Source organism: Gorilla gorilla, chromosome 8, assembly GCF_029281585.2.
Source record: "Gorilla gorilla gorilla isolate KB3781 chromosome 8, NHGRI_mGorGor1-v2.1_pri, whole genome shotgun sequence".
NCBI classification, from domain to species: Eukaryota; Metazoa; Chordata; class Mammalia; order Primates; family Hominidae; genus Gorilla; species Gorilla gorilla.
The window spans coordinates 37,003,541-37,025,750 of record NC_073232.2 but is presented as its reverse complement, the minus strand read 5'-3'; the positions used below and the strand labels follow the sequence as shown (position 1 = coordinate 37,025,750).

The following is a 22,210-nucleotide window of genomic DNA, read 5'->3' as shown; positions in this document are numbered from 1 at the left end:
TTCACAGCAAGAGAAAAGAGGGCAGCCTGATACTTCTTGGCCTCAATATGCAAATTTATAGCTTGGGGACTTAGTAGTCCTGGCTCTGCAGCTTCAGGGACAAAGGGTGGGATAATCATCAGAGACCATACATAGGGAAGGCAGATGTGGGATTTCTCGTGCCCCTCTGGGATGAGGGTAATTGTCCTAATACAGGTTTTTATGAATATCCTAGTGTGTTTGTGGTGTATTTCACCCCCCAAGCAACCTCATCATTCCTCAGAGGTGAGCCATGATCTGGAAGAAGAAGTACTGGCTTTGAATCCAATCCCAGCTCATGTAAGTGTTACCAATTCCCTTGCTTTGTGACATCTCTGAACTTCAGTATCTTCATCTGCAAAATGACAACTCCCTGAAAGTACTGCTGTGCCTTCCAGAAATTAGCATTGAAAAATTTTGTCAACTGCCCCATCTTAGAAACCAAAAGAGATGATCAAAACTGGCGTGGGGGTGAAGGGAGTGGAGAAAATGGAAACCAACAAAATAGAAAAATAAGTACCCAGTTAGCCCAATTAAGAAAAATAATAAAGACAAAACAGTACTCAAAATTAGGATTGGGAAAGGGAATATGACCATTGGTATCATATGGAGGATGTTATAAGACTAATATAAAACTATATATACCAACAATGTAAAAAATTTGAAGTCAAAATCAAATGCACAATTTTCTATGAAAATATAAGTTGTTAAAATTAACTTTAAAAAATAAAAATTTTATCAGACAAAAGTCTGGAATAATTTGGGGGAAAAATTCATGAATTACAGCTCTAAACAATTTTCATCTTTTTAAAAAAGCAAAAGGCTCAAATAGTTTTATATAGAGTATTTTTTCCTTCAAAATTTCAGAGAATAAGTAATTTTCAAGCTATATAAACTATTACAGGATATTTTAAAAAAGATGAAACCCAATTCTTTTTTCAAATTAGAATATGATTAATAACCATTGGTATACTTTGGACCTGTGTCCCCACCCAAATCTCATGTTGAAATGTAATCCTCAATGTTGGAAGTGAGGCTGGGTAGAAGGTGATTGAATCACAGGGGCAGATTTCTCATGAATGATTTAGTACCATCCGGTTGTACTGTCCTCAAGATACTGAGTTAGTTCTGAGGAGATCTGGTCGTTTAAAGGTGTGTAGCACCTCCCTCCCACCCACAGCCTTGCTCCTGCTTTCACTATGGAAAGTGCCTGCTCCTGCTTTGCCATTGCCATGAGCAAAACCTCCCTGAGGCCTCCCCAGAAGCACAGGCTGCCATGCTTTCTGTACAGCCTGTGGAGCCGTGAACCAATTAAATCTCTTTTCCTGTAAATTACACAGTCTCTGCTACTTCGTTAGAGCAATGCAAGAATGGCCTAACCCAACCATGTTTGAAAAAATCATAAATAAAAGATAAATCGGCCGGGCACAGTGGCTCACTCCTGTAATCCCAGCACTTTGGGAGGCTAAGGCGGGCAGATCACCTGATGTCAGGAGTTCGAGACCAGCCTGGCCAACATGGTGAAACCCCTTCTCAACTAAAAATATTTTAAAAATTAACTGGGCGTGGTGGTGGGTGCCTGTAATCCCAGCTACTCAGGAGGCTGAGGCAGGAGAATCACTTGAACCCGGGAGGCAGAGGTTGCAGTGAGCCGAGATCACGCCACTGCACTACAGTCTGGGCAACAAGAGTGAAACTCTGCCTCAAAAAAAAAAAAAAAAGATAAATCTGTAGGATAATATCATCAGTGAATTTACATTTAAAAATTCTAAATAAATATGTATGTATTTCAGATTTCAGAAATGTATTAAAAATCATGGAGTATGATTAAGTAGGGTGTAATCTGGTAATGCTAGGTTTGAAATCTATTAACATAATTTATCAAGTTAAAAATAATAAGAGAAAACATGATTGTACATTTGCAGTCCTATTAAAATATATTTACATAAGACATTCCAAAAAGAAAAATTGTTAAACTGGACTTCACGATAAAAAACTTTTGCCCTTCTAAAGACCATTGAGAAAATAATATGATCCACAGACTAGGAGAAAATATTTGCAAGTCACATATCTGATAAAGGACATGTATACGGAGTATAAGAAAAATTCTTACAACTTAATAAGAAGGTAAACAACACAGTTTTTAAAAAGGCAAAATATTTTAACAGACCCCTGACCAATGTAAACATATGAACTGTCAATAATCATATGAAAATAGGCTCCCATCATTAGTATTAAGAATATATAAACTTAAATTAAAAGATATCACTACACGCCTGGCTCTAATCAAAAGGACTGACAATGCCAAATGTTGGAAAGAATGTGGAGAAACTGGAACTCTCATCCATCGCTGTGGGAATATAAAATAGTACAGCCACTTGGGAAAACAGTTTGACAGTTTCCTAACCATGCATCTGACATGCAAACCAACAATTCTGTGCTTAGCCATCTACCTAACTGGGATGAAAACATATGTTCACATAAAGACTTGTCCAAGAATGTTCACCACAGTATTATTCATAATAGCTCAAAACTGGAAACAATCCAAACGTCCATCAACTAGTGAATGGATAAACGGGTACACTCATTCAGCGGAATACTTTTCAACAATGAAAAAGGAATGGATTACTGATACATGCAACAACATGGTGACCCTCAGAAACTTCAGATGCCACATACAAAAGTCTCTATGTCTTATGATTCCATTTATCTGTAATTTCTAGAAAAGGGACCAAAAGAGACAGAAAGCAGGTCAGTGTTTGCCTGGGGCTGGGTGTGGGAGCTGAGACTGACTACAGAGGGACAAACAGAGAAAGTTCAGGGGTGATAGAAGTGTTCTAAAACTTGACTGTGGTGAGAAGTTACCAGCTGTGTAAGTTTACTAAAACTATCCAACTGTACCCTTAAAATGGGTGGATTTTAGAGTATGTAAATTATACCTCCAAATGCTATTTTTAAGTGTTTCTGAAAGGTTACTGTAGTAGTCTGTTTTGTGCTGCTATCAAGGCATACCTGAACTTGGCTAATGTGTTAGGTTGGTTCAAAAGTAATTGCATGGCCCTGGCGTCTGCTTCTGGGCAGGATCTCAGGAAGCTTTTACTCTTGGTGGAAGATGAAGTGGAAGCAGGCGTGCCACATGACGAGAGACGGACAAGAGAGAGAAGGGAGGAGGTGCCAGGCTCCTTTTAACAATCAGATCTCGATCTCATATGAACAAACAGAGTGAGAACTCACACATCACCATGGGAGGGCACTGAGCCACTCATGAGGGATCCACCACCGTGGATCCCTCCAGGGAAACACCCCCCGCCAGATCCCACCTCCAACACTGGAGATCACATTTCAACATGAGATCTGCAGGGCACAAATATCCAAACTATAGCAGATCTATAGCACGCGGATAAGTTGTTTTCTTTAATCCTAAAATGATTTGTTTATTTTGTTGTTGGGTTGTTCATACTTTTTCCTCTCAGTGAGCATATACAATTGTAACATTTTTTTTTTTAAGTTCGCCCAAAGAGAACACCACGAGAATGACAGGAGATACAGTTCCTCAAACAGTTTCTGCCATGGGGTAGAGTGGATGCTTGATAAAGAGAATGTTCCCTGTTTATACAAAAATCCCCTTCATTCCAGGCACCACTATAGCTTTCTGATCCACCCTAGACACACCAGGGCAGCATTAGAGGCTGTAGCCCACCTGAGTGACTGACAGATGCTTATGCCTTCAGAGGGATGCTCTTTCCTCACCACCCACCATCTCATCTGCAGGATCCTTTATGACTGCTCTTAACAGGCTAGCCTGCCAAAGACGCTCCCTTCCCTAGTGATTCCTGGGCTCCTACCACCCACTCCCCGGCCACAGTCGTAACAAGCTACTGTGGTAGCAGAATTGTTTGCCTCAGAAAAAAAAAAACAAAACAAAACTATAATGTCACAACAAACAGAAGCTCATGGGTTTGGCAGGTAGAGTGCAGGCTGTGCAGCAGCAAACTAGATGGAGGAGAGGTTGCTGGGATCTTCTGTCACAAACACCCCTGGGGATGTGGTAGAGGATCAGAACCAGGGACACTTAAGTTTTGCTGGTAGCAAATCCTAAAGTACGGGCTCTGGGATTGATCAGTCAACCTTGCCACTTACTTGAGCAGGAGCTGAGCCTTTCTGAGCCTCTGTTTCTCAGTTGCTTTCCAAACCTTTTGTGAAAACCACTTTAGAAGACAAGAAAGTGTGTTGTAGCATGCTGCTCAGATTTTTAGCGACAATCCTTGCTCTAACTCTTCCTGGGAGTGTGGTGAACTCTGGGAATCAGATTATAGCTCAGGTTGGGCATAACCCTCCAACGATGGGAATTGTCCCAAAAGATGGGGTCTCCAATGATGTAGTGTATTTGAAGTCACTGGGGGGAATGATTGGGGGTCGGGGTAGGTAAAGTCCAACAAGAGCGTTCTAGCCAAAGGGAATATTACCAAAACCCTGTCATTGTGGGAGGGTGGAATATTAGGGACTAGACTTAATCTTCTGCTGTAAACAACTAGGAAAATGGAACAAATATATGAAACAACACTTTCTGGGATGAGACAAGGGCACTGATTCCTGAGAGTAGGGCAGGGGAGAAGTGAATCCCATAATTATCCAGGCCTTCTGGCTGTGAGCCCCTTGCTTTCTGCCTAGCGATGAGTTCCAGATCAGAGGCACAGGAGGAAGTCAGACTTCATAGCCTCACTGAATTGAAGAGACAGAAATGGAAGTTCAGGAAGGCTGAAATGGCTGGAAGTTGCAGGACATATTTCCAGAAGAGAAGAACTAACTCAAAAAAAGCTCCAGAAATCTGCAGAGCTACCCCCTTGATGTGTACTAGGCCTGCTTGCATAGAATGAAATGCCACAAAACCAGGCAAACAACCAATGGGGAGTCGTAAACCACACAACTCCCAGAGTTCACACAGGGCAGAGAGACATTGGAAGTCTGGCAAGGAGAATGGAGAGTCCTCAGTGATCACCTGGGGCATTCAGTGGGGCCTCAGAGGAATTGCACCTAAACATTCAGCTTAAACCATCCCAACAGTGAGGGTGACTCCAGGCCTGCCCTGGCAACTCCCAGAAACAGGCTGGAAGCAATCTAATAATCCACAAGCAGCTCAACTGCTTTCCAGAACAAAATCCAGACACTCAGCGACACACAAGTCACCATGTCCATCATCCACTACCAATTACCAGACATACCAAGAAGCAGGAAAGTGTGGACTATAACCAGAAGGAAAATCTGTCAAAAGAAAGAGATGAGAAATAGCAGAGATGATGGAGCCAGCAGACGAGGACTCTGAAACAGCTATTGTGTTCAACCATCTAAAGGAAAACAGGGACACAAGAAAGACAAAAGTAGGAGAAATCAAGAAGACTCCAAAGATAAAAATTGCTCTATCTGAAATGAGTATTTCACTAGATTAAATTAACAATGGATTAGATCCTACCAGGAAAAGGCTCAGTAAATTTAAAGACTTAGAGAATAAATTTATCCTAAGGGAAGCACAGATATTGAAAAACCAGCAGAGCCTCAGTAAGCTATGGGACAATACCAAACAGCCAAATATAAGCATGAAAGGGAGAGAGGCAAAAAAAAAAAAATGCATAAAATAATGGCTGAACATTTCCAAATTTGATGAAATGTATAAGCTCACATACCCAAAAAGGTCAATGAACCCCAGGAAGGATAAACACAAAGGAAACCAAGCCACAACGCATTACAAACAAATTGCTGAAACCAATGATAAAGAAAAAAATGATAAAGCAGCCAAAGGGGGTAAAAAGATAATTTATAGAGAGAGGGACAAAAGCTTGAAATCATTCTGAAAGGCCTGGGAAGCAGTTTCCAGAGAAAAGATTGAGGGTTGGGCAAAACCCAATCATACTGGCCAGATGGAGGGGCTTGGACTTGATTCAAAGGGTGGTAGGGGGCAGGAGGGCTTTAGATGGGGGCTGGGGAGTGCTGTCTTCAGATCTGTGTGGAGGGAGGTGCACTCCAGCCTCAGTGTGAAAAACTGTCGGAAAGCCCAGGCAAGGCACCCATGGAATGGGGCAGCGACAGAGAGGACAGCACAAGTGCACCAACCAAGAGGTATTTAGGAAGTGGGGTCCTCTGGACTTGGGGTGGACAACAGAGAGCAGGAGGAAGCATTGCCTCTGGCTGGGCCGTAAGCAATGGGTGGACATGGCGCCATGGAGACAGGAACACAGGGAGGATAGAGTTGGGGAGAGAATGAGTTCAGTGCCGGACAGCCCCCATTGAATGTGCTGTGGTGCAGGTCCTGCAGAAGTGTCTGGTGGGCTCATAGATGTGCACTTGGCAAAGATGGCAGAGACCAGGGCTTCTCCAATGGAAGTGCATTCGACTCACCCTGCCACCTGGAGACTTTGTTAGGAAACAGACTCCAATTTAGTCTGTCTCTTGTAGTACAGGATCTGTATTTCTCTAAGGGCCTCCCATGATGTTAATGGTTGAGATGCCACAGTTACAGGAGCAAAGGTAGAGCACACACCACACAGAAGAGGTATTTTGTTGTTAATATTTCTCTTGTTCTCACCCCCACTCTGTATTTCCAGAGGCAGAGATGGTCTCTCTCTAAAGAAAGCAAAAAACAAAAACAAAATCTCTATCCTCTCTATCAGCCACCACCCACCCTCCCCCTCCAAACAGACAAGTGTCAGGCAACTGGCTGCTTTCCAAATTTCCCTGCCTGGCTCACCCGCTCTTAAAATACCCTCAGTCATAGATGCTTCTAGAATGTGAGCTGACCTGGAACACTGCGTCAAGGGCAGCAAAGCTTTCAAGCAGTTTCCTGGAACAAGAAAAAGAAAGAGAGAGAGAGAGGAGTGTCTCTGAAAATTAGACTTAGCATATCACACAAGGGGCAAAGAATAGAGAGACTGGATTTGTTGGAAAGAATGCCAGCTGCCTGCCTAATGCATCTCGCTGCATCTCAGTCTTTTCGCCCATAAAACAGAGGCCATGGCACCCACCTTGCAAAGTGCTTGTGAGGAGGAAGCAAGATTTCACATGTGAACTGGTGTCTCTTCAGAATGGCCTGGCCTCAGGGTCAGCTGCACCTGGGCTCCAACCCTGGTCCCATCGCCTATTATAGAAGCAGTTCTTGAACATCTGTATAAACTTCTCTGGGTCACTTATCAAATAAGGATAGCAAAAGTCACCACACAGGGGTGTGACAATGACAAAATGAGTCCAGTCCACAAAGTACCTAGCACAACATCTACGCATAACAGGAGCACAATTTGTGCTAGTTGCTTCCTCCACCTTCCTCTGCTGGAGACAATTTGTTAAGAATTCACAAAGACCCCTGTTTATCCCTCCAGTTATTTTTAACATTGCATAAATTGATTGCCATTCTCTCTTCTCTCTCTCCAATTCCCCCTTTGACAGGCTTCCCACAATCCCACCTACATGGGGCTGAGAAATTCAAAAGGAAAAATAACCTTTGGTGTAGATTAGCAGATGACAACACAATGCCAAGTCATTTTCTCATCAGGCATTCCTGATGGCATCGGTGCTGTGGCTGGCTGCCCCTGCCTATCACCCTTCTCTGCGTCAAGGCACATCTCCCACCCTGGTGCCCAATTAAACTATCCAGTTTCCAGAGTCCACTCACTGGGACCCCTCAGAGCCCAAGGCAAAAAATGTGCCCAGTTTGTGAAAAAGGAAATCAAAGCGCAACTACAAAATGCTAGACAGTCTCCAGAACCAAAGGTGACTTAAGGGCTCTGAGCTTCCAGCCAAATTAGCCACTGGATCCACAGGCAGGAAGATCCTTAAAAGACTTCAAATGGGCATGTCCCAAGCTAGATACTGCCTGCCTCAGTGGCTGCATCACTGCAGAATGGGTTTCTAGTTCCCCCACCGGCCCTAGTTTAGATAGGAAGAGATCTTCCTTGGACACAGCCACTTGGGTTGATTCAGATGGGTGGAAGGCAGGGAGGGCCAGGAGAAAGCCAGGTCCAGAGACCAAGATGTGGGCTGCTGAGCCTGTGCCCGCAATATTGGCTGCTGCCCCACTATGGAGGATGGGAGGGGGGATGAGAGGTCTTGGAGATAGGGATCCCATGGATGACAAAGCTGCTTCAAACACCCCTGCAGGAATAAGTCACCTGGGTTTAGATGCAAAGGAGGCCAGGCATGAAGGGTGGCTTTAGACAAGGCATTGAGCTGCTCTGCACCTTGGATTCCCTTCTGAGAAAGTGGCCAGTCACCATTATGAGCACTACTAATCTGAACTGCAGAGAGAGAGAGAGAGGTCCCTGGGCTGGTGAGCAGTGACCGGGTTATGCTTATGTGCTTGAGTGAGCAGGAACACACAACAGGGCACTGCCTCCCAACGGCAACCTCCACTGACATGTTGAACAAGACCTTCAACCCCTTCCCCGAGGCCAAAATGACACTTGTCCTCCAAAACCAGCCCCTTCTCAGTATGGAAACCTCCCCATGGGGTCACAAGATGGGTAAATGGCACATGATTGAAACGCTTGGGTTCTTCGTCCTGGGAGGCAGTCGTGTCCTCCTCCTGGTTTTTGGCACTTTGCGACCTCAGCCCATAAGAACTCTTTGGTGACTCTTCAGTGAGTCCATATGGGCTGAAGCTTTACTAAAGAGCTTAGCCTCGAGTCCCTCTCCTTCATCCAGCATTAACATGTAGAAATATCTAGAACTGTATAAATTGTACAAATTGCCAGGAAAGAGAGAAGTGGCATTTGTGGTCTTTGAGTGTCTAGCAGTCCCTCCCCTTCCCTAGCCATGCCCTGATGTCTTTTTATTTTTAGTGTAACTGCCATAGAGAAAAGTGAGCAAAGTCACAAATGAGCACAAAGTGTCCCTCCTATGTAAACACCACCCAGGTCTCAACTTAAAAAAAAACAGCTTTATTGAAATACAATTCACAAGCCATATAATTCACCCATTTAAAGTGTAGAATTCAATGCTTTTCAGTAAATTCAGACTACTGCAATCACCACTACAATCAATTTTGGAATATTTTCATCACCCTAAAAAGAAACTCCAAACCATTTAGCTCTTACTTCCTCAATCACCTTCATCCATTCTGGCCTAGAAAACCACCAATCCACTTTCTGTCTCATGGATTTGCCTATTCTGGATATTTTATAGAAATGGAATCACACCATATATGGTCTTCTGTGTCTGACTTCTTCCATTTAGCAGAATGTGTTCTGTGTTCATCCATGTTGTTCATCCATGTTGTAGCATGTATCAGTCCTTCATTCCTTTTTAAGGCTAAGTAGTATTCCATCATGTGGATGCACATTTTATTTGTCCGTTTGTCAGTTAAGGGACTTCTGGGTTGCTTGCACTTTAGGGCTCTTGTGGATTATCCTGCTAGGAACATTTGTGTACAAGTTTATACCTGGACATATGTCTTCATTTATCTTGGGTATGTACCTAAGAATGGAGTTGCTGAGACAGATGGTCACTTTGTGTTTAAGTTTTTGCCAAGTCAGTTGGTAACTTTGTGTTTAAGATTTTGCCAATTTCCTTTTGAGGAACTAGTTCTTTTCTACCGGATAGAGTCTCACAGGGCGGGTACAGATCCAAATCAAGCCCACCTTTCTTGGTTCTGGCCAATTTCCCAGTCTGCATCCCCAGCTTTTCTATTGATCCTGAGAGTCCTAAATATCCTTCCACAAATTCCTCGTTGGCGAGGTTAACCGGGGCTGCTTTCTGGGGCTTGCGTTCAAAGCAACCTGTCTGATGAAGCTTCTCACTCAGAGCCTGTGGACTGTCGGTGGGCAGCTCTGATTAGAGGGTGCTGTGGCACAGCAGGCAGGCCTGACATCACACAGGGCAGGGTGGCTGTGGTACTGGATTGCCAAGGTTTAGAGAAGGAATCCAGAACAATCAGCCAGATCCAACAGGGGACACCTTAGTAAAAATCCTTGTGGGGGCTGCAAGGTTGTGTATCTGACCCTGGGGGTCCTCTATCACATCCTCTTGGCCCACCTTCGATTTCAGCTTCTTGGACAGTTCTGCGCATGCTCAGACTCACCCTGCGCTATGAGCCTCTCCCCTCCAGCACAGCCAAGCAACTCTCCCTATTCTGTCCCTTAACCTCCCCAAGCACTGTAAGGGATCACTCATCGAGGTATAGGGAGTTTGGGGCCCAGAGTTAGTGCATAAATGTCCCAGGCTCTCAGACAATTCAGAGAAGTCTCCTGTGCTTCCAAGAAGTCCTAGTGAAACTGAGCTCTACTGTCTATGGCAGTGGCCTCATTTGAGTGCCCTGATATTGGCTTTCTCCTTTCGTAATGTACTTTCCTGCTTCTCAAGATCACTTCCTAAATAAACCATTGACACTCAAATCTTTGTGCCAGCATCCACCATTTGAAGAATCCAAACTAAAACAATACGCAAAAGCTCTTTAAGAAACAGTATGGCTCCACAGTACACACAGGAGACAAGAACACTGGGCTAGGAGTCAGGATCCTGGGGCCCAAACTCTGGCTCCATGGGGCTCAAGCAGGCCCTAAGATCCCTGTAAAACATTCTCCTTGGAGAAGTAGTCAGTGACGGCTTCTGCTCCCCATAAAGTTCTGAGTCTTAAGAGACGGCGTCCCTGACCCTGCCTTGGGCATTGCAGTGTCTTCTTGGGTCTTAGGTCTCAGCTATCACTCTGCAGCCAGACACCTCTGCATCTTGCCAAGGACTCCAGCTGCTTAACCCATTTCCAGAACCTGTGGCTCTGCAGGAAGACAGGGCTAAAGCTGTGGTGGCTTGCTGTAACCATTTCGAGTCTTCACTGAGGTCATTCTTTGCAAAGGCCATTTGCAGCCCTGAGCAGTGGCCATACTCCACAAACCAGCCTCCCAGATATTCATATCATTCCACTCAGTAAACCCCACCTCCAGACCTGGCTCATTTTCAGATAATGGGACAGGGTTCCTGCATATGATAAACTGGCCTTATCATAGTCCAAAAGTTGTGAAAGCACTAGATTCCAAGCCTACCTCTGCCTCATTCATTCATTCATTTGTTCATTCAATTATGGCATTTATTTAAACCTAGCCTCTTTCAGCCCCTGCATGGGGCCAGGGTACATAGCAAAGAATAACAGACTCTGCTCAAAAGGAGTTAGTCTTGGGGCAAGGCTAACTTGGGAACTGCAGTACAGGGTGGAGAGTGAAGGGAGGGGTAGGGAGGGGTGGGCAACAGAGGGGACTGAAGAGGTGCAATGTAGCAAACATTTCCATACCTCACTCCGCATCTCGCTAGCCCATGGTGTGCTCCAGTCATTGCTGCAACCATCAGTTGCCCATGGATGTGGCCTGACAGCACGGAAGCCCAGCTGCACCATGTTCTGCTCCCTGTCCCAGAGCCTCTCTGCCACCACCGGGTGGATGGAGCCCCCGAAGGAGCCCACTCAGCCATGCTGGCGCATCTGAAAGGTCAACATCCCCGGGCGGCCAGATGCAGTGGCTCACGCCTGTAATCCCAACATTTTGGGAGGCTGGGGTGGGTGGAACACCTGAGGTCAGGAGTTCGAGACCAGCCTGACCAACATGGTGAAACCCCGTCTCTACTAAAAATACAAAAATTAGCTGGGCATGGGGGAGGGCACCTGTAATTCCAGCTACTTGGGAGGCTGAGGCAGGAGAATAGCTTGAACCCAGGAGGCAGAGGTTGCAGTGAGCCGAGATCGCACCACTGCACTCCAGCCTGGGCAACAAAGCAAGACTCTTATCTAAAAAAAAAAAAAAGCCATCCCCTTGGCAGCCACGGGCCAATGAAGGGGCCTGAAGGAACAGCTGGAGAAATGTTCCCATGTTTGTTATCTAGGATGTAAAAATTCTCAGGCACATTCCAGAAGGTTCTTCAGAGCGTCCCCAGTTGCTCGCAGCTGTAACTGGTTGGACAATACATTCTTGGACTGGCTTCTTCTCCTCCTCTTTCTGTTTCACTTTTTTCAGTCTGCCCACCGTGGGATCACTTCCCAAAATAAAATACCTGCATGCAAGCCATTGACCTAGGATCTAGTTGTGGGGCTGGAGTGGGAAGGGGAAAGTGGAACAAGCTAAGACAGGCAATTAACCCCATCTTAAGGTGGTCAGGAAGAATTCCTGGAGGAAGTGACTCCTGAAGCCTGTGTAGGGGTGGGCTAAGTGAAGAAGGAGGATGCCCAGGGCTTTCCAATCCCAGCCAAGGGTCAGACACCAAGAGCAAAGCCATAGCTGTGACAGACAACACTGTGTCTCCTGTGACCTGTGCACGGTTCACCCCGGTGTGGGGGGCCGTGGTGAGAGATGGCGCTGGAGAAAAGGGCACGACTAGGTCTTGAGGACCTTGAGTGCACGCCGTGGATATTATTGTGGAAGCAAAGGGGAACCATGGAAATAATCGTAAAAAGTCACAGCCTCCCCATACAACACGTGCATCTGTGTCTGCCTTATACAGCACTAACTAAGCGTCATGCACCATTTAAAGTACTACAATCCTCATGGAAGCTAGCTAAGGGGCTACTAGTGTCTTCCTCATATCTAGATGAGGAAACTGAGGCACAGGCAGATGAGGTCACCTGCTTGTAGACACGCCGCTAATAAGTGGTGGAGATAGGCTGCTCTCAGCCCTGCAACTGCACTGTCTCACTCAACCACAGAGGGACAGAGAGTTTTGTGCCTCTCCTCCTCTCACTCTGTGCTCCTTTCCTGGGTAAGAGCTCCTCCACTCAGGGCAATTTTGCCTTCAGGGAATGGTTAACAAACTCTGGAGACATTTTTGGTCACAACTAGGGGAGGAGAGTGCTGCTGGCATCTAGTGGGTAGAGGCCAGGGATGCTGCTCAACATCTTACCATGCACAGGACAGCCCCCATGGCCAAGAATTATCCAGCCCTCAATGCCAATCATGCTGAGGCTGACAAACCCTGCTCTGGGGAATGCACTGGCACCCAAGCTCCCCTTCCTGTCTATCTCCTCTTCCACTGGCTGAGAACTGGGTGATGATGAAAGCTACGGACCAGGGGAAAGAGAAGAGGAGGAGGCAGGAGGTAGCTTACTGGCCAGAGGAGATGGCACCCCACATTGTGGGACTTGATGCTTTCACAATACTGGTGGTGGTCACGGCAGGGTATGTCCTCTGTTAATGAGTTAACCTCTCTTAATGAACCAACACGAGGGGTGGGTTAATGAACGCAAGATTTCCATGCTGGTACTGTGTAGGTGGCAGGTGGGAGAGAGGTCTGGGACACCAAAACATTGAGTGGAACAGGACATTTTGAATTTTTGGAAACAGAACTTCAGTGGAAATTCCACCATGGGGCCTTCAGAAATAGAAAACCCAGAGCCAGAAGGCTAGATCCCAGTGCAGACTTCCAGCTCGAGGAACAAAAAAACCTCCAATTGACTTTTTGTGAAGCTGACATTTTTGACATTTACAGCAAGGCAAAGACAACCAACCAGAGCCTGGGGTGAGTACTGTAGAGTATTAGACCAGGCAAAGTGAAAAGGGGTCAGTGGGGTTAAGGTCATGCCCTCAGCTGACGAGGAAGCTGCATGAGCCCTGCCATTTCTCCTGCAAGTGCTCTGAAATTTTTCTTCTGCTAATTCTTATTACATAGGGGGGAAAATATGATGGGTTCCTGGAGAACCCATCTTGGGAGTGAGTACCTGCACCCCACTCTGTGGCTGTTCCTGGTGTGACCGGACTCTGAGATGAGCCTGCAAACCCCTGCCCCACCCACCTGCACCACTCACCTCCATGGCGGCAGGGTGGGGGGGTGGTCCTGGCAGCCACGGGGCCAGCACTCCCTGGCCCTCATATTCACAATCCCAGAGCCCCAGTTCTTATCAACAAATCCATGATCCTATGGCCTGTCTTCATTGCCCATAAGCCACCCAAATATCCTGAACATCCCACCATAGCGACATCATCTCTCAGACTTCCATGCATTCCCGGAAATGGCTCCAAGTCAGACCACACAGGCTACTTTTTGTTACTACATTGACACTGGTTCCTGTAATCCCTGTGGTCCAGTGGTCTAGCCATAGGGCTCCCCAGGCCTCGAGGTTCATGCTAACTGAAAGCTTGTCTACTCAGGAGCCTCTGTGAGACCTGTTGGGAGTCAGCCTAGAGTTAAGCTCCTCTTATACTGGCTCTGCTCCGGGCCGAAAGAAATTCCACCTCCTTTCCATGCTAAGCCCATCTTTGCCCTTCTCCCACAACTTGCTCAGGGTGGACCTGCAAATAAGACTGGTGCACATCCAAGATGCTGACTTGGGCGTGGTCCAGGTGAGCAGGCTCACCATGATAAAAAAAGCCACATCTCTACCTGGCCTCTCTCTTGTACCTCTTGCTGCAGGCTGAAAGAGGCTGTGGCCCCTTGGGATTGGTCACTTCTTTATCTCAAGCATCCTGTTTTCTGCATCCTTGGGTCTGGCCTGAATTTGCGTGTGCCTCTTCTGTGGCCATCTCTCCTCCTGTAGCGATGGCAGTGTGCTGATTAGCCAAGTATCAGACATATAACTAATGGCCCCTTCATAGATAGTTTATTTCTTTCTTGTATTACAGCTGGAATATAGGAAGTCTGGAGATCTTACAGGGGGTTTCTTTCCATCAAGGCTCTTTCAATCTTTTCATTTCACCATGCATGGCCGCTACTCCTAAGACAACCTCAAGGTCCCACGGTCCCATATGGCTGCTACAGCACCAGCCATCATGCCTGAATACCAGGTTGCAGGAGGGAAGGAGAGCTGAAGAGGGAGCAAAGGGTATGAGTCCAGTGTCTTTTAAAGAAGGTACTAGAGGTGGTCACTTCCATTTGCATGTCGTTGACAAGAACTTAGTCAAGCATCAAAGGAAGGTGTGAAATGTGATCTTTCATTTGGGTGGGCAGATAACAATTAGGGTTGTATTAGCAAGGAAACAAAGGAGAAACAGTATTAGGAGACAAATAACAGCCTCTGATATAGTGGGCAGCTTGAGCCAGGGTCTGCCCCCACGGAGCCTGCCAACTTTCTCCCTATGCACAGCTGAGTACATATTAGCACCAAAAGTTGACTTCCAAGGTGAGGGAAGTAGGAGGTCTCACTGAGGTCTCCTTGCCTAAGCCCTTTGTTCCCAACAGCCTTTCCTTTTCTGAGGTTCCAGATGCTGCTCCATCACCAACCAGGAGAAATGGCTCAACCACTCCCAGCCCTAGCTTGCACACCTGAAGTGGAAGAGTAAGCTACTGTGTTCACCTGGTCATTGGGAGAGGCTTGGAGGTCAGCGTTTGTAACACTAGGATATGGTGGCATTTTCGCATTTTTTCCCTCCTCCTCAATGCTGCTGAGACCAGCCTTCATCCCCTTCATGATGAAGTTTCATGACTGTTTATCTAAAGGTAAAGGCCCTGCATGTGCCAGAACTATTGCTTAGACTCTCAAGCAGGGACACTGGGACCCCCTTCTCCTCCTCACCTCATGGAAGGAGGCTTTAACATGCAAGATCTATGAACGTATCCAGCTCTTGGTGTAAGTAAAACAAAACAGATCATCCCACTCATGGTAGGTCCCTTTGCAGGTAATTGCCAACCCTGGAAATTCACACCCACCCATCAACATTCAGCACAAATGTCCTCTCCCTCCCCTTCTCCCTTGCTTGAACTAGTTAGAACTCCCTCTTCCTCTGATGGCATTTTGTACATTCATTTATTCCAGCACTTGCCTCACTGTTTGTGGACAGCTCTTCAATTTATCTAACCACCCATTCATCCATCCGTCCATCCATCCAATCAGCAAGTATTTACTAAGCACCAGATACTACTGGGGAGACAGAGTCAAACAAGGGCACTGTCTTGACTTCCATGGACCCCCACCCCAGCCCATAGAAAGCAACATCCATGAGGTGGAGGCATTTCAAGGAAGAAGAATGGGCTTGCCAAGAGGGGCACTGACCTCAGTCTTCTGAGTGCACTGGGAAGATCCTCCAGGGCAGCTGGGCTTCGGGCTCCAAGAGCCTAGCCATGAGGCAAGCAGGGGAGATGGGCCTGCCCAGGGAGAGAGTGGCAGGAGTGGACATATGGGAGGACATATGGTGTGGCACAAGGCAGCTGCTTCATACACAGTCATCATCACTGAGTGGAACGGTGAGTTCAATAGGGTGATAACAGTAATATCACGTATTACTGAGAAAAAGTATTGATTACATGCCAGGCACTGTAATACATGCCATGAACCGTTGTTTCACTGAATCCTCTGAACAGTCTTGTGAGAGGAGAACTGTTATCTCTGCTTTACAGATGAGGAAACAGTTTAGCACTTTTGAGGAATGTGTCAGGGCCACACAGCTAGTGAAAGGCAGATCTCAGCCCAGAAGCCACTGACTCTGCAGCCCTTGCTGTCACTCCTGGGCTGCACCCCCAACCACCAAGGAGTCCATCATGGAGAGGAGGGAGAGTGGGGGAAAAGGGGCAGTCAGCCTTACATTGCACCAAGCCCAAGGCAAAGGGGAGCCTCTGAAGGCCACCGAGCAGAAGGATCACATCTCACTCTTAACCTGGACTGGGAGCTCTTAGGTGGCGCAGTCTGAGTGTCATTCGTCGTTAGGCCCTCGACACCCAGCACACTGCCTAGTACACAGAGTGTTTGCTGCAGCATGGCTGAAAAAAAAATCAGTCCTTCAATGAATGAACAAACCAACATGGTGTTGCCAGACTTCACAATCAAAGAATATCTGCTAGGATTCGATTTAGCAGTATATGACAGAAAACCCATAATCGTGGCTTAAATAAGATGGCAGTTTATTTGCTCTTTTGCAAAGAGTTCCATAGGCATGCAGCCCAGGATTGGCATAGTGTTTCCATAGGCTCTGGGACTAATTCTGTAATCTCACTGCCCAATCATTTCAGCACATGGCTCCTATTACATAGGTCACCTCAAGACCTAAAACAGGTGCTGGAGCTCCAGTCATCACATCTCCACATTCCAGGTAGTAAAAAGTAGAAAACTTAGAAAAGTAAGGAGTAAGGTCTTCACCATCCATTTTAAAAAGACTTCCCAAAGTTACCACTCAACTTCTGCTTATATCTCATTGGCCAGAACCTAGTCACCTATTCCCCTTCTGGTCCCCAAAGAAGCTGAGAGTAATAGTCCTTTTATCATGGGCATTGCTGCCCTACATACATGTTGTTATTAAGGAGGAGAAGGAGGATGCATGTTGTGGAAGGCAATCTGCAACCTTTGCCTCTAGAAGTGAATGACTTTGTGCAAACCTGCGCACAGATGGAATCTCTTCCTGGTGAAGGAAATGCCCCTTCACCTCCTGGGGAAACAGTTATCTTAGGGAACTCCAAGAAGAGGAGGACTTGGCAGCTATTTGAGAAGATTACATCTGCCTGATAAAAGGTGCTGAACTCCCATGATTGCCTATGAGAACAGAAGATAGGAGCCCTTGTCTGTCTCTGGGCTGCTGTCCCCAGCTGTGGGGGCCCCCTTATCATTGCCAGAGGAGAGTCGGCTTGACAAGACCCATTAAAGGGACCCAGCTGGGATTCCACTGGCATTCTGGAGCTGGCTGTTCAGAACCACCTGCCTTCAGACAGAGAAGTCCTGGGCCAGAGCATTCCTCCCTGGGCAACCACGTGCCCACTGGAGAGTTTTAAAGCTGATAGAGAGGGTGAGTCGATGGGCCATGCACACCAGCCAAGTTCAAAGGCACCTCCACAGTGGAATAAAGATGTTGTGAAAAAGTCACAAAGAGATGCTAATTCTCTCTTACCTCATACCTAAAGCTGATGCAGCCTATGGAGCCATGGCAGGAAGCCCCACAAGCCACTGAGCCAAGGCCTGTAGCTGGAGAAGGCATGCAGAGAACATGAAGTGGTGGCTGCAATGCTCTCAAAGGAATGGGGAGATGGGACAAGGGTCTGGACCTGGCTCCTTGATAGCACTGACTCTGCTTTTCCCTGGGGTAATGCCAAGAGAGCCATCGCAGGGCAGTCTCACTGCTGCTTTCTTCTTCTCCCTTGGCCCCTGGTCCCCTACCATTTTGGCCAGTGGCCATGTTCTGTTTGTCTGGCAGGAAAACCACTGTACACTGAAACAGAGTTTTGAACAGTCTTTCATTTGTTACCAATAGGGAGGCCAACTAGGGCTTATTATTGTGCCCATTTTGCAGATGATTGAGGTGAGAGAGTTAAGATATCTATCCAAACTCACCAGGGCATGAAGCTGAAACTAGGCTCTGTCTGTCTAACATTTAAGGAGGAGGCTGTCAGTAAGACAAGTGGACTTGGGAGGAAGAACCCCTCTCCCAGCAAGGCCCACACTCATTGACCGCCATCTCCTAAATTTGAAACTCAGCTGACATGAATAATGAGATATAGTCAGCACCTGCTCCTCCCTGGTCTCAGGTGTTTCCCCAGCTTTCCTGCCTGGGGCTCGGGACTGGTGACACCCAGAGATGGACACCTGTGGAATCATGTGCATGGCCAGCTTTGTGGTCAGCTGGTGTGAGCCAGCACCAGCCTCTGTCCCTAGCCTCTCTGCCAGTAGCCAGGGGAATGACGGGATGACATCCATCTCTGTCCTGACAGGGCAGGTGAGGAGCAGAGGCAGATGGCAATAAAGGTCAGTGCTAATTCCCAAATGCCTGCAACTGGATTGAGGAGGATGGGACCTCGCAGATCCCCACAGCCCACTGTACCAGCAGCAGCACAAACACAGTAGCCAAATCTCCACTATCAGCAACCTTGGGTTCTCAAGAGCCCTTTCAAATGCAAATATTTCTGTAAGAGGGAATCACCTGGAGTGCCAGAGTCTTCAGTTTCCGCCTCTGTAAAATAGGTATGAAAACCTCTCCAACTCAGGGCAAGGAGGCTGAGAGGCTGCAGGAGAAATTGCCAGCACAGAGGCTGGACAGTCTGTAACCCTGAAATGTTTGGGTTGATGAATCTGTGAAATGAGCATGGCAGTTTTGGGGTCAGGGCAAGGAAGGGCGCAGGACACCTGAGGTAGGTGAGCTGCCAGTCCTCTGTGCAGGGCCATCCTGTCCCCATGCCCACCCCCAGTGCCCACCTGATACCCCCCAGCCAGTCTGTCCATGTGGGGTTCTAGACCAGGGGTCTCTTCTTTGGGGCTGTAGTTGTTGGGGTCAGGGGCTGGTGAGGAGATGGGGGAGGGACTAGCCAAAGAGCTGGGAATGGATGTGTGGGAACAAGAAGGACGCTGCCCTGGAAAGGAGTCAGAGAGTGAGATCCAACTGGCCTGAGGCAGAAACCAACAAACCAGCCCCCTACCCAAGCACCAGCCTCCACCATCATCAATGTGGAAAAATGTGCTTTGGATTTTATAAAGCATTTCCACATATTTGATCTAATTTGATTTACTCTAAGGTATACATTATAATCCATTTTGCAGATGAGGAAAGTGAGGCTCAGAGAAGACCCCATAGCTGGTGAGGGATAAAGCAAAGCCAGGTCTCCTTCCACCCTGTGCTCTCTACTTGCAAACTACAATCTCTGGTTCCAGGAAACAACAGACCACACCTGTAAAGGGATTGTGGCGAAGAAAGGAGAAAAAGTCTACCAAAGGAGCTGGATACCGTGTGTGTGTGTGTGTGTGTGTGTGTGTGTGTGTGTGTGTGTGTGTGTGTATTTGTGTGTGTGAATGTGTGCATGTGTGTGCATGCATGTGTGCATTTTATGAGGTAGGGGCAGGGAGTGCAAGAAGCAGTGATTAGCTTCAGCTAGAGATTTTATTACAAATGTATTTTGTGCTTCTGTGTCTTTCACATTCTGACAATGCTACTTTTGTAATTATATATATATATATTTATATATGTATATTTATATATATATTTATCTATGTATTTTATATATATTTATATATGTATATTTATATATATATGTGTGTGTATATATATATATATATATTTATATATATGTAATTTTAAATGAGGGAAAGCCATTGGGCTATGGAGAAATCCAGCATGGATTTGGAGTCTGGCAGCTTGGCTCCTAGCCCTGAATCTTTCCCTGCCCAGCTATGTGACCTTGGCCCTGTGGCCTCCCCCACTCTGGGCTTCCATTCTCTCATCTACAGCTTGAGCTTTGGAATGGAAGCACCTGCAGATCCTTTCTCCCCTGACCTAAGTGGTTTGTGAAAAGTCACTTCTAAGGAGAAAGCAGCTCAGGGATTCCTAGTCTGAAGCCCTAGATTCCAGATGTTGAAACCCACTCCCTTTCCCTTGAGGATCTAGAGTCAGGGCATGGTCACATTCATCCCTTCCCTACCGCAGGAAAAGAGTGAGAAGAAGCAGGTCCCTGTGATTCTGGCACATTGTTTCCATCTGCTGCTAACCTGTTATTAGCAGGATTTTCCTAAACCTCACCTCTATTTTCCAAAGTCACACACCCTGGGCATAGTGGTTTTCTTGTCCTCTTCCTTAGCTCTCCAGAACTCAGAACCTGGAAAGGAGAGAATACCACTCCAGTTTCTGATCAGAGCACTGCCTCTCCTAGCTGGTTCCTCACAGGTTACAGTTTGGAAGCCTCCCAGAGACGTCTGGAAGCGCTGATCCCTGCATTCGCTTTGGGGCTGTGTCTCTACTACTTCCAGATGTTTACACAGCTGGCTGGATTACTTAACTGCATTGACATCATACACCTTGATATTTCCTCTTTACAAAAACAGTTCAGATGGGAAAGAAACTGGCCATTGAGAATCTGTATACCGCAGAACTAACCAAAATAACATTCCACCTCTCCAGGAAGGCTATGGATGCATTCACTCACATGCGCTGCTCTTGCACAATTGCACAGGCCTCGGTTTCCCTCTCTATAAACTGAAAAGGTGGGTTTGGACAGTCCGAGAGTTCCTTTGGGTGCAGAGAATGTATCTGAAGTTGCCTTGGAGAGGTCATTTCCTTCCTTTTTACAGATTTGGAGACTGAATCCTAGAATGGGGAACTTACTTGATTCAATTGATAACTAATTATAGAGCACCTACCATGGTTAGGTAGTGGGGTAAGACTAGATAGACACAAAGGTGGAAATAAGACCATGCTGGTACATGGCTCCCTGTGTGCCAAGCACTGTGCTGAGCCCTTTCTGGCTAGCGTCAATTTTACACCTCATAACAATTCCAGGAGTCTGTATATTTCTCTCAGCTTTATAGATAAAGAGACTGAAGCTTAGAGTTGATAATGAGTTCACCAAAGCTCACAAAATCTGCTGTATCCAGGAATTCCAACCTGCATGTGACTGACTCCAGAACCTTCATCCTTAAACAGCACCCTATACTACTCCCCAAACATTTACTGCCCTCACGAACCTTCTAGTCCAAAATGAGACACAGTCAAGGAGAGAACTGACATTTACACCACCAGAATTAGGCAAATGCCACCACCAAGACCTGCACCAAGAGCTAAGAGGGCCCTGGCCATGTGGGATAAGCTCCCCAGAGAAAGGGGCATTTGGGCTGGGCCTTGAAGGCTGAGCAAGAGTCTGTTGGGCAGAGGGGACTTTCAGGAAGACACACAGTGTCTCTAGCTGACGACGGCGCTAGGTCCTGACGTTGTTCAGTGCTCCTCCTTGCCATCCCTGCTTTCACAGCCTTCTCGTCTTAGGAAAGGCCCAGAGCCTTCTGGGTCTAGATGTCACTCTGCAGCCAAGCGTGGCTTCCTGGCACAACCACTCCCTGACTATCAGCTCCATAAGGCCAGGGTCAGGGCCTGTCTGTGTTTGTGCCCTTGCACCTGGCACAGAGCAGGGCACAGTCTGTATTTGCTGAACAAATAAACATTTAGTCTTTCAGGAACTGTTTCCCAAGCAGCAGCAGCAAAATAAACAAGGGACATTTGTTGAGTGTTATGCGCCAGGCAGTGTGCTAAGTCCTTTTCATGCATCATCTTATTTAATCCACCCAAAGCCACACTCTGAGCGAAGAACTATTATGTTCCCTCCTTGACACATGAGGTTAAATAACTTGTCCAAGGTCACACAGCTAGCAAGTGGTAGAGCCCAGATTCATGCCCAGGCCTGTGGAACTTCAAAGCCCATGCTCTTAACCCCTCTGCCACCAGCGTCTCTTTGTTGTGGCCTCGGCACCCCTCTTTGTTCCCCAGGGGGAAGGGCTGTTTTGCAAGCAGGCCTGAGATGCCACAAACCTTCCAGCACATCCTGCCCCTTTGTCCTCTGACATCTG

General features: G+C 46.8%; 1 long non-coding RNA gene across 1 annotated transcript in view; it reads right to left on the bottom strand.

The window, feature by feature from the left end:
- The window catches only part of LOC109028432 (uncharacterized), a 47,563-nt gene that overhangs the window by 24,478 nt on the left and 875 nt on the right, over positions 1-22,210 (bottom strand). The gene's annotated exons all lie outside the window — the stretch shown is intronic.